Source organism: Phyllobates terribilis, unplaced genomic scaffold, assembly GCF_046119375.1.
Source record: "Phyllobates terribilis strain yellow unplaced genomic scaffold, ASM4611937v1 Scaffold_2__4_contigs__length_985480577, whole genome shotgun sequence".
In the NCBI taxonomy this organism is placed as follows: domain Eukaryota; kingdom Metazoa; phylum Chordata; class Amphibia; order Anura; family Dendrobatidae; genus Phyllobates; species Phyllobates terribilis.
In genome coordinates, this window is record NW_027362762.1 from 879983115 (window position 1) to 879996024 (window position 12910).

The 12910-nt window shown below is 48.1% G+C and overlaps 1 protein-coding gene across 4 annotated transcripts in view; it reads right to left on the reverse strand.

Annotated features, from left to right (window-relative positions):
- Window positions 1–12910, reverse strand: part of LOC141235573 (NACHT, LRR and PYD domains-containing protein 12-like) — a 156832-nt gene that overhangs the window by 108975 nt on the left and 34947 nt on the right. The gene's annotated exons all lie outside the window — the stretch shown is intronic.

A 12910-nucleotide genomic window follows, 5' to 3' on the forward strand; every position in this document is an offset into this window, starting at 1 on the left:
GACCGGGTAAAGTGCGACAGTCTCTCTGGAAAACTGGTTTTCCTATAAAACCGGTAGGGGGCGCTTTAGGACGCGCAACTATATACAAGGATTATGGCCGCTCTCAGTCCTCGGCCAGGTATTGGGGAGGAATGACCGCTCTCAGTCCTCGGTCAGTGGGATTTAGGGGTTAAACGGGTAACAGTTCACACTTGCTGGTCCCAACGGGGACTATTTTTAGCAACAGTTACAGTTTCAGTTTCAGTTTATGGTGCCCCGACGGGCAACTATATACAGCTCCTGCTTCGCTGTACTTAACGACGGCGTCCTCCTGCTCTTTCTTTATTGTTACCTTTGGCTCTAGTTTCAGACCCGTCCGGGTCCTCCTGTTCTTCCTCCTCACACCGCAGCTCTTCCTCCGTCAGACGATGCACATGGAGGGCGTAGGGTCCTTTGGCACACTTGTGCCGGGTGAAGGTGACCTCGTCCCCGATGTAAAGGTCACGACCTCTGTGTCCCTCCGGTAGGTGGGACTCAACGTCTCTCCTGGTCACGAAGACGTCGCCTAGGGTGCGGTGGTCTCGGATGAAGCCCCACCCATGCTGCATGTTAAACTTTATCACAGTCCCGGTGGTGCGGGGACTATGCGCTGCACGGGGGTCTCTCCTGACCCGGCTCTTCTGCTCCGCGCTCCTTACTTGAGCTTGCTGTTCCCGGACCCGCCTCTCTCTCCGCTCCCTCTCAAAGTCCTCGAGCTGTTGGCGGCAGCACTCAGCACGCTCCGCTGCAGCTGCCCGAGTCTCTTGAGTGAACCCCATAAGATCTTCTCCGGTGGGGTCCCACTCAAACTGCGCTTCTGCTAGCGGGGGCGAGATCCTCTTTACGGGCTTTGGAGCCGGGATCAGGGGTTCATCCAGGGGTCTCTCTCTCCGGAGTCGGGGATGGTGGAACTCCGGTGGCCATATAAATGGCTGCCCATCCGGGCACGTATGCTGGGCGTACAGGTCCTCTCCCAGATGCGGCACTTTAGGTCTTATGGGCGCGGTGGTGTTAGCGACCGGGTTGCCCGGGCCTTGCGGCCAGGCCTGGGGTATCTGGAAAGTGAAGGGCACCGTAAGGACGGCGGCGCCCTGGGCTACTTGGCCCTGCGACCAGGCCGGGGGCTCCGCGGAGGTAGGGGGCGCTGTTGGTATTGCGGCGCCCGGGGATACTAGGCCTTGCGACCAGGCTGGTGGTACTTCCTGCTTGGTCACGCTCGGGATCGAGGCGTGTGACGTCACAGGGGTCGCGGCTCCCGTTTGAGGCCTAGTCTGCGGCGGTGACGTTGCAGCGACGGGCACGGCAGGATAGACTTCGGGCTCTGCGACGGGGAGCTGGGGCAGGTACGCGGTTTCCCGGTTTGGGGTATAGACGTCCCCTTTACCTGCCTCCACTCGTTCGGCTCCCTTCTCGGCGCCGTCTCCGGCCTTCAGTCCTCCCGCGCCATCCTCAGAGGCGGTCAGTCTCCTCGTCTTGGGTGGCGTGCTCCGCTGACAGGTCTCGGTCTGCTGGGCCATCTCACGGCTCCACTCCGCCAACGTCTCTCGCTGCACCCGGGCCATCCTCCTTGCGAGGCCCTCCAGAGCGGTCTGCGCACACTCCCGATCTCGGGGGAGCTGTGCTAGAACCTCCACTAGGCCTAGTGGGGTCGTTGTTTCCAGCAGGCTCCTGACCAACGGGTCGGTGCTGCTCTGCTCTCCCTCTTCTGTTTCTAGCAGGCTCCTGGCCAACGGGCCGGTGCTGGTCTGCTTTCTCGCCATCTCCGGGTAAGCTCCTCCGATATTCTTCTCCCGGCTTCTTGCCTCCGGGTGCGCTCGCTCTAGACTCCTCCAAGCGGCACCCATCTTCGTTCTCTCCTTTCGTCTCCTCCCCCTTCGAGGGCGGTCCCGGGGCCACTTGGTGACTGTCAGCTCCAGGGGCTGTTCTTTCACGCTGACAGACACCTCTAGCATCACAGTCTCTGTTGGTGGGGGCGGTTTCCACTTTTGGCGCCATTTTCGGTCCTGGCCCACGATGGGAGGCGGCCTCTCACCACCCTCTGGCACGCCCATAATGGCGTCCGCTCTTCCAAGGCGGGAAACCTTTGGAAATGGCGGGAATCGCTTCCCAGTGGCGGGAAACTCTGCAGATGGCGGGAAAAAGCTGTTAATGGCGGACAACCGGCAGGAATCGACTGGTGATGGGGTCCGATGGCATGGACCCTCCGGAACCGGCAGGAGACTTCTTTTTGAGGTAAACTCGCACTTTTCTTCAGGCACGCAGTACCCGGGTGTTGCGGGCACGTAATCCTGCCGACTACGCCAAAGTTGACGCGCCCCCTGGGCCATATTCTTTAGGGGGAATATCCGGAGCCGGATCAGATGGGGGTTGTAGTCTTCCGAGTGGCTGTGACCCGGTCCGTGCCCAGGGTGTCAAACTCAGTTGTATGTGGCAGTCCTACAGATGTTATAAGTTCTTTATTGTCGACTACGCCACCCGTTGTATTGCGGTCACTATGGCCGCCGCTGCAGCAGGGTCCGCTGAGGCTGATGGTGTAGGTGCAGCTTTTGGTGGTATAACCCCCAACGGGTGGGGTATAGCCTCAGGGGGTCAGGTGCAGAGGATGGGGGTTGTGGTGGTGCAGCATAGATGTAAATGAAGACAGAGTCGGGTTGTGCAGTTTAGGGTATTTACTCACTGCTGATGTTCCGGTCACTCCAGCTTCAAGTGACCTCCCGAGCCGTGCTGCGTCCACCAGGTCCTGGATCCAGCCAACCCCCAAGCGAGTCCGGAGCGTGACCCTGAGCTCTCCTTCTGTCCTTTCTCTGGCCGTCCCCACTATTGATCCACCCAGGTCCAGCTCCCTCGGGCCTTCTGTTGGGTGACCCTTGGCCTTGGGTTCCCTGACCCTCCACGTGGTATGCCTTCGTGGTGGATGTGGTGGGTGGCCGTGGCAGACGCTGCCCACGGCCTCCGGTCTCTGGCTGGGGTGTGTTTTTGCCCCCACCAGCTTGGGTTCCGGTACCCTGATGCCGACTATTCACCTGTGGATTGGATTTGGGGTCTTAGAGTCCTCTCTTCTGCTTCCCCCTCTGGGTCTCTCTTGCTTTCTCCTCTCTCTCTCTAGGGATCTGCTCTGCTCCTCTTCCTGTGACTCCTCTGCAAAGGCTGACTGACTGACCCTGATCTTTGATGGTGCCCACCTTATATACACCCTCTATGTGTGAGCTCAGGTGACCAGCACCCAATGAGCTCCTATCTTTACCCAGGCTGCTCCCCCTATCTGCCCCTACACTACTTGGGATGTACCACCCCCCTCCCACTCCAGCCAGGAACAGACTCGGTCGTACCTGCACATTTCTAAGTGGGAGTACCGTCGGCCTGTTCCTCGGAAATGGGATGTGTGTAGTGCATGCAGCCTACCGAGCTCAGTCCCACACTCCATCCTTACCCGGGAGTGGAATATCACACCTCTGGGTTGAGGTGCAATACCCCTGTAGCAGCCGAATCCTCAGGGTGCTACATGTGCGTTGCTGATAGGCTGACAGATTGCACCTCCCCACTGTAAATGCGGGAAAGAGAAAAAAAAATGGAGATCTTCATTGTTCCTGCAGAGATCCATCCCCTGCCCCTCCCCCCACCCCGCTGTACACTCAAACTGCGTATTAACATTAATTTTCATCATTACTGAGAAAAAATCCAGTTATGATTTTGGTGCACGAACAGTTATCGAACATAACCTCGAACAGCCGAATTTTTCTCAAATTGTTCGTGTTCGCCGAACGGCTCGAACACCGCCCAAAACAGCTCGAATTTGAGATTGGCGAACAGTTCGAGTAGAACAACGCTCATCTCTAGTGACAACCCGCATGCAGAAATGCATGTGAAAAACGCTTCACTTATGCTTGTCCCTGGCAGTAAGAACGCATGTAAAATCCGCATGTACAATCCGCATGCATTTTTTCTGCCAGGGAGATGCAGAAACGGTCAGGAAAAATCCAGAGCATTTCTGCATCGTGGGCACATAGTCTAAGGGTTAAAAGTTGACCAGCAATTTCTCATTTTTCCAACAAAATGTACAAAACCATTTTTTTAGGGACCACAACACATTTGAAGTGTTATGACAGAAAATACCCAAAAGTGACACAATTCTAAAAACTGCACCCCCAGGGTGGTCAAAACCCCATTCAAGAAGTTTATTAACCCTTCAGGTGCTTCACAGGAATTTTTGGAAGAAAAAAATGAACATTTAACTTTTTTCACGAAAATGTTAATTTAGACCCCAATCTTTTTTATTTTCGCAAGGGTATCAGGAAAAAATGGACTCCAAAATTTGTTGTGCAATTCCTCCTGAGCACGCCGATACCCCATATATGGGGGAAAACCACTATTTGGGCACACGCCAGGGTTCAGAAGGGAAGGAGCGCCATTTGACTTTTTAAATGTAAAATTTGCTTGAATAATTAGTGGACGCCATGTTGCGTTTGGGGAGTCTCTGATGTGCCTAAACAGTGGAAACCCCCCATAAGTGACATCATTTTGGAAACTAGACCCCTCAAGGAACTTCTCTAGATGTGTGGTGAGCTACCTGAACCCCCCAGGTGCTTCACAGAAATATATAACGTAGAGCCATGAAAATAAAAAAAATCTAACTTTTTCCACAAAATTGATCTTTTAGGCCCAAATTTTTTTTATTTTCACAAGGGGGAAAGAGGAGAAAATGAACCCCAAAAACTTTTGTGCAATTTCTCCTGAGTACGTCGATACCCCATATGTGGGGAAAATACACTGTTTGGGCACTCGGCAGGGTTCAGAAGGGAAGGAGCACCGTGTGACTTTTTGAACGCAAAATTGGCTGGAATCTAGAGCGGACGCCATGTCGCGTTTGGAAAGCCCCTGATGCGCCTAAACAGTGGAAACCCCCCACAAGTGACACCATTTTGGAAACTACACCCCTCAAGGATTTTATCAAGGGGTAAAGTGCACATTTTGAACCCAGAGGTACGACACAAAATTTGATAACATTAGGTCATCATATTAAATAAGTTGCCATTAGTGTTGAGTGCAAGTGCTCACTACTTGAGTTTGCATCGGGTACTTGGGTAGGCACCAAGTATTGCAGGTGACATGCTTAAGTCCCCGTCCCACATGGTTCATTTAGGGATTGCTCGTGCATGGCAGGCAATCCCCGCAAGGTTTTTTTGGCTGTATAACAGCTGCAAAACAGATGGGGCGAAGACTCGAGCATGTCGGTGCATACCCGAGCACCCGATGCAAACTCAAGTAGCGAGCAGTTGCGCTCAACACTAGTCGTCATATCGTCGTCATTTTTTTTCTTTACTTTTGAAAAATCCCAACCTCAACACAACCCTAACCCCAACCCTAATACAACTCTAACCCTAGCACAACCCTAACCCTAGCACAACCCTTTCCCTAACCCTAGCACAACCCCAACCCTAGCACAACCTTAACCGTAGCACAACCCTAACCCTGGCACAACCCTAACTCTGGCACAACCCTAACCCTAGCACAACCCTAACCCTAGCCCAACCCTAACCCAACCCTAGCCCAGCCCTAACCCAACCCTAACCCTAGACCAACCCTAACCCTAGACCAACCCTAACCCTAGCACAACCCTAACCCAGCTCAACCCTAACCCGAGCTCAACCCTAACCCTAGCCCAATCCTAGCCCTAGCACAACCCTAACCCTAGCACAACCCTAACCCTAGAGTTTATTTTTTACGTCTTTCCTCGTGCGGTATAAGTGATTAGATGATTTTATTCTTCGGGTCGGTGCGATTACAGCGATACCAGATTCATATCGGGTTTTTATGATTGACAGCTGTCACACACTAAAAAAACCTTTTTTTTTGCAAAGACTAGTTTTTGCATCGCCATATTTTGAGAGCTATAATTTTTCCATATTTCGGCCGATAGAGTTATGTCACGGCTTGTTTTTTGTGGGACAAGTTGACGTCTTTATTGGTACCATTTTCGGACACGTGACATTTTTTGATCGCTTTCTATTCTGATTTTTGGGAGCCAGAATAAACAAAAACCAACAATTCAGGAATTATTATTATTTTTTTTTTTTATGCCGTTCCACGTGTCATAAAATTGATAAGGTAGCTTTATTCATTGGGTCAGTACATTTACAGCGGTACCATATTTATATTTTTTTTTATGTTTTGGCGCTTTTACACAATAAAAACTATTTTATAGGAAAAAATTTTTTTTTTGCATCGCTTTATTTTGAGAGCTATAACTTTTTTATTTTTCAGCTGATAGAGCTATACGGTGGCTTGTTTTTTGCGGGACAAGAAGACATTTTCAGTGGTACCATTTTTATTTACATTCTTTTTAATTGCGTTTTCTTCCATTTTTTGTTCTGTGGTATGATGATAAAGCATAGTTTTTTATTTCATTTTGTATTTTTATTTTTTACCATGTTCACTGAAGGGGTTAACTAGTGGGACAGTTTTAGGGGTCAGGTTGTTCCGGATGCGGCGATACCAAATATGTGTACTTTTATTGTTTTTTGTTTGTTTTTTCATTATAATATTTATTTATGGGTACAGTATATTTTTTCTTTTTTTTTTATATTTTTACAATTTTTTTTTTCACTTTGAGACTTTTTTTTTAACCTTTACACTTTGTCCCAGTATGGGACTTTCATTTTTTGGAGTCTGACCACTTGCGCAGCATAAGGATGAAGCATCATCGCCTATGCTGTGCAGGATGTCAGCCCCTGCACACACAAGCTAGGTAAATTGTGCACTGAGCATGATCTACCTATGTTGCTGATGCCTAGTGACCCAGATGTCGTCATGACAACATCGGGTCACCATGGTAACTATCCGGACCTTGCATACACAGCACGGGACGCCGGATAGAGGTAAGAGGGGGCGCTCTCACCGCTGCTTGCCCCGGAAAATACTGTGATCGACTTTGATCGCAGCATTTCAGGGGTTAATGTGCAGGGAGCGGTGCGGAGCCGCTCCTAGCAGATTGTACCGGGTGTCAGCTGTGACGATCAGCTGACACCCGGTGGCAATCGCGCCCCTACAGTCACAGTGCGGGTGCGATCGCCAGGGCGTATTAATACATATCTGGTCCAATAGGCCCAGGGCACAGATACGTATTAATACGCCCCACGTCAGAAAGGGGTTAATTTTCATAGTTGGTTTACATGTCCGTGGTTTTTTTGCAGACCGTTTGTCCAGGGCTGCGATCAGAAATTTCAGGGCCATATACTAGCAACATTTTTGGGACCCCTTGAGACTTCACCTAGTCTCCACCCCAGCTCCGCCTCCACCCCACGAACCTTCCACAGTTCCACCACCCACTCTTGAAAAAACTCCACTTCTGCACCACGTGCTCACCAATCACACATTAACAGTTCCCATCGAACACCACATCACACACATAGCCATCAGCTATTTTTTTGGTCAAAAGATTTTTTAAGCCGCCACCATGGCAAAGTAGACTCTTTTGGCCGGGCCCTACTGTACTCTAACCTATTAAACATTTTTTTAAATATCCAATACTCTTTTTAGGTATATTTTTATTTTTTTTTATTTTTTTTTTAAATGACCAATGATACCACATACAAGGGACAAATACCATCACACCATGACCACACCGCATATTACCACCACATAGTAACCGAATAATACCACATACAAGGAGCTAATCTGGTCACACCATGACCAGACCACATATTACCACCAGATAATGACTAAATAATACCACATACAGGAGACAAATACCGCCACAACCTGTCCAGATCACATATTACCACCACATAGTGATCAAATAATACTACATTCAGGGGATAAATACCGTCACACCATGACCAGACCACATATGACCACCAGATAGTGACTGAATAATACGACATACAAGGAACAAATACCGCCACACCATGACCAGATCACATATTACCACCACACAGTGACCGAATACTACAATACTGATCATTAATAAAAAAAAACAACACAATACTAATATTACCATAAGTCCCATTATACACAAGAGCTCTGTACATAGTATACAGTGTATAGTGTCAGAGTACAGGTAATACAGTAACCACCAGTGACTTTATACACAGGAGCTCTGTATATAGTGTCAGTGTACAGGTAATACAGTGATCACCAGTGAGACTATACACAGGAACTCTGTATATTGTGTATAGGTAATACAGTTATCACCAGTGACATTACATACAGAAGCTCTGAATATAGTGTTTAGCATACAGGTAATACAGTGATTACCAGTGACATTATATACAGGAGCTCTGCATATAGTGTATAGTGTACAGGTAATACAGGGATCACCAGTGATATTATACACAAGAGCTCTGTATATACTGTTAGTGTACAGGTAATACAGGGATCACCAATGACATTATACACAGGAGTTCTGTATATACTGTTAGTGTATAGTCTACAGATAACACATTGACTCACCAGTGACGTCTCTAGTTGAGGTCCTTCATCTTCGATTTTCTTCTTCATTCAACACAGACCGCCATCACTTCTTCCAGCCAAGACTCGTTTCTGCAGAAAAAAACACCGTTATTTAGCGCAGATTCCCCAATTTTTCCCTAACTTCTACACTACACCAGATGAAGAAAAAAGCAACATAGTGCCGCCCTGTACAGTAACTGGACCCCCCCCCCATTGAAAACAGTATCCTCAAAAATAATATACATTACAGCAGTAATAATAACCATAATTAGCCCTTACAGTAATAATATCCCGCATCCTGGCCCCCTTGTGCCTAATTCCTAGCCCCTTGTATCTCATTCCTGGCTTTAGCCATATGTTCTCCCATCTTGGCCCCATATGTTCTCCCATCTTGCCCCCATGTCTCCATTCTGCCCCATTTGATCTTCCATCCTGCCCCATCTGACGTCTCTATCCTTCTCCATCTGACTTCTCCATCCTGACCCATCTGACGTCTCCATCGTGCCCCATGATCCTGCCCCATCTGTCCCATGATCCTGCCCCATCTGTCCCATGATACTGACGCATCTGTCTCCATCCTGCCCCATCTGTCTCCATCCTGCCCCATGATCCTGCCCCATGTGTCCCACGATCCTGCCCCATGTGTCTCATGATCCTGCCCCATCTGTCCCATGATCTTGCCCCATCTGTCTCCATCCTGCCCCATCTGTCTCCATCCTGCCCCCATCTGTCGCCATCCTGCCCCATGATCCTGCCCCATCTGTCTCCATTCTGGCCCATGTGTCCCATGATCCTGCCCCATCTGTCTCCATCCTGCCCCATGTGTCCCATGATCCTGCTCCATCTGTCTCCATCCCACCCCATGTATCTCATGATCCTGCCTCATCTGTCTCCATCCTGCCCCATGTGTCTCATGATCCTGCCCCATCTGTCTCCATCCTGCCCCATTTGTGTCCCATGATCCTGCCCCATCTGTCTTCATCCTGCTCCATGTGTCCCATGATCCTGCCCCATCTGTCTCCATCCTGCTGCATGTGTCCCATGATCCTGCCCCATCTGTCTCCATTCTGCCCCATGTGTCCCTTGATCCTGCCCCATCTGTCTCCATCCTGCCCCATGTGTCCCATGATCCTGCCCCATGCATCTCCATGCTGCCCCATGTGTCCCATGATCCTGCCCCATCTGTCTCCATCCTGCCCCATGTGTCCCATGATCCTGCTCCATCTGTCTCCATCCTGCCCCATGTGTCTCATGATCCTGCCCCATCTGTCTCCATCCTGCCCCATGAGTCCCATGATCCTGCCCCATCTGTCTCCATCCTGCCCCATGTGTCCCATGATCCTGCCCCATCTGTCTCCATCCTGCCCCATGTGTCCCATGATCCTGCCCCATCTGTCTCCATCCTGCCCCATGTGTCCCATGATCCTGCTCCATCTGTCTCATACCTGGCCATGTGTTTCCATATTGTGGTACAAAAAAAGTTTAAAAAAAAAGTTTCTCCTTACCTGGTCGTGGTCCAGCGGTGTCGTCTCCCTCATCCATTTGAGGCACGGACTCGCCAGTGCATGCTGGCGACGTGCGCGGCGATATCAGCTGCCGTCCTGTGATTGGCAATGGACACGGCAATAGATTTTAACTGAACGTGTGTGTTTGAGGACGCACATTCAGTTAACTACCCGTCAGGATCCTGCCCCTGGGGCCCGGTGAGCAAAGGGGGACCCAGTCCAGGCCTCCTTTTGCTCACCGGGCTCCATATGCCAGTAAGGACAATAATGCCCTGATGGTGGCCCTGCGTGTGTCTATAAAAAAAAATCACGAAGACATGTTAAGGGGTTAAGTTTCTCTTTGTGGAGAGTGACATATCGGCTCTGGCATGGCAATGTAAGGAGATTTATTCACAGTGCAATACTCCTCTGTGAAATTTACTATCAACCCTTTAACGAGCCTTGCAATATGACTTAGGATAAAAGCCAAACCAGAATCTCAATTTGCAGACACGGTGTTTCGGGGTATTGCCCCTCATCAGTGCAAAGTATGAGATCTGATTTGGTTAGGTGAGAGGCTCTGGACTGAGGTCTAAGGGGTAAGATTTCTCCTTGTGGAGAGTGACATACCGGCCCTGACATGCCAATGTAAGGAGGCTTATTCTCCGTGCAATAGTTCTTTGGGAAATGTAATATGCAAATTGCCTCTTCAGAGAGAAAGAGAACTTGAACTCTATAGCACCACTGGCTGGAAATAGCAATTCATGGTAAAAACTGAAACACTGACCAAACACTGAGGAAACTTGGAACCAAAACACTGATGAACAACAGTCCGTGGTTTTACGTACATGAAAACTGACGTACAAGTGCTCTACCTCATAGCATAAGAGGATCTTTTAAACGAGTACCCACTTCTGAATAAGAGAATGGCGTTGTTTCAAGCATGATAAATTTTGGATTCCTACCTAGCTGTGGTCACAAATTAAAGAAATGGTGCTTGAATAAGTGCAGCGCTGCTCCACTTATACTCTGTAAATTTTCGCTAGCTGTCCTATAGACATAGGCATCAGGGCCATAAATGTACGGCGGGTGGTGGCAAGGGGTTAATGTTTCTTTTAACAAAATCTGGAAATACGTTTTTTAACAAGTTGTTACAGTTTTGGTATAGCAATTAGATACATTGTGGTATGGTGACTGTACTATTTTATGTATATTTACTGGATATAAAAAGGCTACACACTCCTCTTAAAATGCCAGGTTTTTGTCATGTAAAAAAATCACACCAAGAATAATAATTTCAGAACTTTTTCCATCCTTAATGAAGTTGTCTACTGCTTGAACAACTCCTTCTCATACCCCTCGCTTGGTCCCGATAAAAGTAAAAAGCTTATACTCATCTCCCCGGGGCTCCCATACTGTTTTTGTGATACGTGAGCCCGGCGTCAAATCAGCGCTGGCGTCATTCTCCCCACCTCCAGACGAATTAAACATGAAGAGGACGTCAGAGATCAGCTGTAGCCCGGATTTCCTCTTTATGTTCAATTTGTCCGAAGGCGGGGACAGTGACACCAGCGCTGATTGGGAGACGGGGTCACGTGTCACAACCACCACTTGGGAGCCCCGGGACCGCGAGTGCAGACACTGCAGGAACAGCATCAGCACGGGAAGAGAGTATAAGCTTTTTTATTTTATCGGGGCCAAGAGTGGGGTATGACATACAGATTTAATGTCACAAATAATTTGTACAAATCCATTGAGAAACAAACTGAAATCATTTTCAGGGGGAAAATACGTATATATAACAAAAATAAAATAATGTGTTGTATAAGTGTGAACACCCTCTTATAATCGGGGATGTGGTTGTGTTCACAATTAGCCAATCATATGTTAAATAGTAGTCAGTGCACAGCTGCTATTATTTATAGTGATTGTGATTAACCCCATGTAACTGTTCTAGCAGGATATGCCTGACATCTTCCTAGTTGCATTTTACAGCAAAAGCCATGGTCCATCAACAGCTTACAACACAGCAAAGGGATTTCATTGTTGAAAGTTGTCAGTCAAGAGAAGAGTACAAAAAGGTTTTCAAGGCATTAGATGTATCATGTAACACTGTGAAGACAGTCATTAAGAAGTGGCATAAATTTGGCACAAAAGTGACATTACCTAGAACTGGACCTCCCTAAAGCTGCAAAGAGACCTGTAAAAAGAGCTGCAGGAATTCCTGACAAGTACTGGTTGTGTACTGCATGTGACAACAATCTCCCATATTCTTCATATGCCTAGGCTATGGGGTAGGTTGGCAAGATGGAAGCCTTTTCTTACAAAGAAAAACATCCAAGCCCGGCAATGTTTTATCAACACCTACATCAAGTCTTGCAAAAGTACAGTGGGGAAAAAAGTATTTAGTCAGCCACTAATTGTGCAAGTTCTCCCACTTAAAAAGATGAGAGAGGCCTGTAATTGACATCATAGGTAGACCTCAACTATGAGAGACAAAATGAGAAAACAAATCTTGAAAATCACATTGTCTGATTTGGAAAGAATTTTTTTTCAAATTTTGGTGGAAAATAAGTATGATGTTAATTACTGGCCTCTCTCATCTTTTTAAGTGGGAGAACTTGCACAATTGGTGGCTGACTAAATACTTTTTTTCCCCACTGTATGAGGGGAATTGTGGTATGGTCTGACGAGACCAAGTTTGAACTTTTTGCCCATAATTCCAAAAGGTTTGTTTGATGCAAAGCCAACACTACGCATCACCAAATGTGAAGCATGGTGGAGGCAGCATTATGTTTTGGGGCTGTTTTTCAGCAGCTGAAACTCAGGCTTTATAGATGGAGGGAATTATGAACAGTTCCAAACATCTTCCAATTTTGCAACAAAACCATCAGGTCTCTGATAAAAAGCTGAAGGTGAAGAGGGAGAGAGTGTCAGCATGTCAGCAATTGGAAAAACAG